Below are 6,000 nucleotides of genomic sequence, written 5' to 3'. Positions count from 1 at the left end.
GCCACATCACCAGCCATCATGTTATCTTTAAAGGAAATGTTTTATTAATTTATCAAGACGGGGTCTCAACTATGTTGCCCAAGCTGGTCACCAACTCCTGCACTCAGGTGATCCTCCTACTTCAGTCTCCTGAGTAGCTGGGACTATCGCCGTGTGCCACCTCACCTGGTATAAAGGAAATGTTTCTGTTAATGAAGAAACACCATGACCTTTCCAGTGTCTTCGATCAGTACTTGTTGGCATCAGATCTGCTATTTTGCTGACACCATTATTCTCCCTCCCCCACACCATTGTACAACCCAGATTGTCAGTCTGTGAACATCCCAGCCAGCTATTGGTCCGCTCGGCAGCCTGTGAACATTCTCGGCAGTCATTGGTCCAGATTGTCAGCCTGTGAACATTCTCATAGGTTATTGGTCCAGATTGTCAGCCTGCGGACATCCTAGCCAGTCATTGGTCCACTCATCAGCCTGTGAATATTCTCGTCAGTCATTGGTCTGTTTTTAGCCTGTGAACTACTTAATAGCTCCCCCACCTTTTTCTCTCTCTCTCCTCCTCCTTTCATGCTTTCTCCTACTGGCTTTCACTCTCTCTTGCTCTCTCTCTCTCTCTCTCTTCCTCTCATTTTCTCTCTCACCCTGCAGGGAGACACTCTGCCTGTCGCTTAATAAAATCCCTTGCGTGAGTTCCCACATCTGGAGTGGTTTCTGGGTGCTTTCATTACTTCTGAAATTTTCATGTGCCTGTAGAGCACTGAGGGTCTTATTGTAATGCAAAATCTGATTCAGTAATCTTTGTTGGGACCTGAGATTCTGCATTCTAACAAGCTCCTGGTGATGTTCCAGTGCTGAGACTCGGGTCTAGATAGATTGTGGTTTTGAAGAATTACTGTGAATATGAAATACCAAATCCAGATAAAAATGTACAATCGAGGAGCTGGGGCCGTAGCTCAGTGGTAGAATACTCGCCAAACATATTCAAGGCCCCAGAATCTATCCCCAGCACTGCAAAAAAGGGAAAATAAATAAAACAAGTCCAATTGAAATTGATAAGTATGCTAAAGTACATCATTTGTCAATGTATGGCGAACTAAAAATCTAAAGCTGTCTTTTTAAAATCTAATATCTGGGGCTGGGATTGTAGCTCAGTGGTAGAGCACTTACCTAGCACGTGTGAGGCACTGGGTTCAATCCTCAGCACCACATAAAAAATCAATAAATAAAGGTATTGTGTCCGTCTACAACTAAAAAAAATACTTTAAAAAAATCTAATATCCTCCTGCAATATATCACAATGTTTTTGTGGTAATAATTTACCAGATCCATTTCCAAATAACTTTGTGTCAAACTACAACTAATTTGGCCAATATTGTATCAGTAGAGACTGTGGCTTATTAAAATTTAATGCAACAGCTCTCTGTTTCCTGGTTACCATGAAGTGAGCAGCTTTCGTCCACCATGACCTTCAACCATGATGTTCTGCCTCACCTGAGGCCCAGAGTGGTGGAATCAGTCACCCATCGACTGAGACCTCTGAAATCATGGGGGAAATCAAGACTTGACATTCAAATAACCAAGCTACCAATTCAAAAGAGGACTGGAGCTAGACCTGAAGGTTTCAGAGATGACTCAGATTCTGAACTTAGTCACCATTCTGGTACAGAGAGCAAGACATGGAAGAACAAGATCCAACAAACATCACACTCTGCCAGTCAGGGAGGAGAGACAGGCTGGACAGTCTCCAGGTATTCCTAGTGCTCAGCAAGTCTCAGTGCATGGTGGATGCTGGATATGTTGCATGGTGGAAAGTGGATATGTTAATGTGGAGATCAACATTATATCATGCACTTTTTTTTGAACTCTCTAAGCAGGACTTACCTGTTGGTATTCCTAAGGACATTTAACTACAAAAACAAAGCCTTCATGAATTTAATGGCTTTCTGCCATTCCTTAATTTGCCCCCTTTTTGAGGGCTTTGAGAACTTAGATGCAGAAATATTTCAGGTGGGCAGAGTTTAGATGATGCTATGATACATCGACACGACTCAGAGCAAAGGAGACATTTTCTGTTATTCTTCCCAGTTACATCTTATGATTTGTACTCTTACCTCTTCCTAAAAGGATTTGATATGCCATATGAAATTACGTTAATATAAAAGTTACAATTAGAATTAGGAAAAAAAATAGAGCAGTGATCACTTAAAAGGGACAGAGGAGGACATGCTTCCTGGCTGCCCAAGTGAACCCTTTTCTATGACTGGACACTGACTTTACCTCCACTCTGTGTTTCCTAATTGTCGAGGCAAAGGTGAAATAGTGTGGATATAATTTTTATTGTTGGTTTAAAAAAAAATAAAGTCACATTCACCTGGAGTCAAAACTTTTCCAAGAACCGAAATCTAGGAGGAATTTGTCACATAGATTCTTGTGTAAGTGGTTCCAGAGCAGATGATGTTTCAGAACAGTGTCGCCCTGGGTTTCAGCCACACTCTTCTGTTGCTTCCCATCGGGCAGGAAGGCATTGAACTAAGATTGGGGGAGACGAGAATTGCCAGGGAGCTAGCTGTTTCCTTTAAAAGCATTTATGCATTTTTTTCTAATTATAAAGGAACCCATTTGGATAAATTTAAAAACAAATTATAATAAAATAAAGCTCATTTGTAATTTTGTCATCACGGTTAATATTTTGATATATTGCCCACAATGAATAAATACGTAAGTCCGAACATATTAATTTAAATGTATATGATACCTAGATGGGTAAATGTATGAATACGAGCACATGTGGTGTTTATAAACCTTTCGAATTGAGATTTATTTATTTCCATTGATATATAGTTTGTATTCATCTTCTGCTTAGTAGTAAATCACGACCATTTACCCATGAAAATTATTTTAATGGCTAATAATTCTTCATGTGAATAAGCCATAATTCAACTGTTTCTTGGTTGCTGGGAAATTTATAGAGTATTTTATTAAAGATATTATTATTTTTGATATTTATTGCAAATATTTTCATAGTTTACGATTTGCCTCAACTTAATTTTTCAGAGTTGGAGGCTGTCGTCTGTCTTTAGTCTCCTGTATTGTGATTTTGCTCTTTGCTTCCTGCCTATCATGTCTTTCTCCTTAGGTTCAGTTATTTGTTCAGGTTCAAAAAGCTGAAACTTGGACAGTCATTGTTCCTACGAAAGCCTGGACTTCAGCAAGTAATTAGTTTTAATTAGAAAAAGATAATAGTTGCCACCAGAAGGATATAAGTTACAATAGTGAGGAGGAAAAAATATGACCGAGAAGACAAAGTACCAAATCTTCCTAAGAAGACTGTTCCTGTTAGGTTTTCTTCCTTGATAACACCCTTGGAAATACCCACCCAGACCCTAATTCTAGGAATGCACAGCTGTATTTCCTTTGAGTCCTTTTATGTTCTCTTTTCTTGGACTACATTATATCCACTGGGATTATTTATTGAGATCTAGTTTATTTTGTTTCAGTGAGCCTGACTCTCAAAACCTTTTATGAACAGATTGACCTTTCCTACTGATGGGAAACGATATTTGTTAATGTTCTATTACACTTGGTTTGTTATAATTCTCCTCCCCCCAGCCCCGTCTCCGCTCCCTCCCTACCAGTATTCATTACCAAAATTGTATGTAGCTTTCTCTTTATGTCTTTACCTCTTACATTTTGTCAAAAAATTGACATTGAAATATATTGGTTTATTAAATGTTTTAAAAATAGCATTACAGCTGGGCACCATGGTACAGGCCTATAATTCCAGCGACTCCAGAGACTAATGCAGGAGGATCGTAAGTTCAAGGTCAACCTCAGTGACTTATAGAGGCCCTGTCTCAAACCAACCGACTAAAAGATCTGAGGATGTAGCTCAGTGGTAAAGCACCTGGGTTCGATCCCCAGAACTCCCCTAAAAATAGCATTATGCACTTACTGATACTTTCAGAGTTCATAGAACATGAGAAGTATCTTTTCCTTGACACTTGGAGGATGTCACTTATGCAAGTTTGATACCAGAGCCTGCCTTGTAGGCCATTCCTCAAATTTAAAAAATAACGTCCATAGCTATGGGCCTATTAAGATATTTCACTTCTATTGAGTCTATCTTGATCATTTATATTTTCTAATAAAACTATCATTACAATGTAATTTTATATTTTAAAATATTTGTATAAAAATTTATGTGAGATCTTAGTATCAAGTATTCTCTTTTAATTTTAAATGCTTGGTTATACATGCATTCTTAAGAGTTAAAAAATAAACATACCAAAATCAATGTAAGTCTACAATCAATTAAAATTAGATGTGTTTAAACCAATGGGAAGTGCATAAACAATTAGAAAAGTTTGCCAATCTGATGATCACATCTATAAAATATGAGCTATCAAACAAATAAGTTTTAAAACCATCAAAAAGTATTTTACTTTCTTGAAGACAGATGTCCAACTGTTTTACACCAAATTATTAGATCTTAGTGACTGTGAGATTCTAATAATGAATCATTTGAATTTTCCATTATTTTATAGAGTCATTTACTTATATAATTTATACAAAATAAGTGTCTTTAATAATTATTATTGAGAAATAATCTAATTTTTTAACTTGAAGGATGTGCTAGTCAGTTTTCTGTTGCTGTGACAAAATACCTGAGGAAAACAGCTTAAAGGAGGAAAGATTTATTTTGGCTCATGGTTTCAGAGGTTTCAGTCCATGGCCTAAAGTTTCTACTACCTCCCAATAGAACCACCAGCGGAGGACCAAGTTCTCAACACATGAACCTTTTGGGGAGCATTCCAGGTCCAAACAGTAGCAGAGGGGTAGCTCTACCAAATTTGTACAAAAGCCCACGTGGGCTGGTGGTAGCTCTGGTTCAGATGGTATAGTTAATAAAGAATAAAAGAGCCCATGAAACCCATTTGCCTATCTTAGTCTCTTGGATCCTGCAAATCCTGTTTCCTGTGTTTGATTAAAAGAAACAAAATATAGCCTGATCCAGGAGGAGACGTTAATGAGCCTGGTAAAGATACATATGGTACTAAGGAAAACAGGGATCTTGGCTGTGGATCTATCTCCTGCATACCCAGGAATACAAACCCCACAGACCTCATGGGAAAACAGCAATTGTGGACCTGCCCAGCCCAGAACCCTAGGACTAGAAGCTTGTCTGGAGTCTGCGGCAGCTCCAGCTCTGAAGTGTCCTTATCTCCAGCCATTCAAGTGACTCCTTCTCCTGCTCCTTCCCTCCTCTTCCCCGTTCTTCTATCTCTACACCTGTTCTCTGGGTGACTCAATTCATGGGAGAGAATTTGAGTAGGCTAATAAGGTCATCCTTGCTCCTGCTGGACAAAACTCTCTTAACTAGAACCTCAGACATGCTTCTGCTGAGAAGGAGCAGTGGTCAGGACCCCCCACTTTCTGAGTGGAGGCGAGGGGCGGAGCAGGTAGTGAACAAAAATGGTCCTTTCATTTAAAAACACTCTTAAAAGAAGTTATCTATAGCATTTATTTTGCTAACTATGAAAGTAATGCCTGTTGGTTTTTGAAAATACAGAAAAAGGTAAAGAAGACACATAAAAGAATCACTAATTTGGGGTATATTTTCTTCTGCTTAAATATGTATATGTGTGTGTTATATTTGTACATATTTAAAACACAAATTTGGGATTATATTATGTATTCCTTTTTCACTATGTTGAGACATTTTTCCTCAGTCTTAAAAAAATTCTTCAAAACCCCCCTTGCTAATGAGTGCCCTGTATTCCAACAAGAGATGGGCTATTGTCAGCCGAATCACGATGGTAGGACAGATGTCGATTTGAACCAGACTCCGTCTGTATAGGAGGGCCAGCTGTGGGGACAGCTCGGTGCGTGGTGCTTTGGGGGTTTTACCGCAGGCCTGACTGCAAAAACAGCTGGCTTCTATGTCCAGGTCGTCTCTGGCAGCGGGGGACGCCATCCGCAAAGGGGAAGGCCTGGCATGGGGTTT

This window comes from Sciurus carolinensis, chromosome 11, assembly GCF_902686445.1.
Source record: "Sciurus carolinensis chromosome 11, mSciCar1.2, whole genome shotgun sequence".
Classification (NCBI taxonomy): domain Eukaryota; kingdom Metazoa; phylum Chordata; class Mammalia; order Rodentia; family Sciuridae; genus Sciurus; species Sciurus carolinensis.
This window is presented reverse-complemented; position numbering follows the sequence as displayed.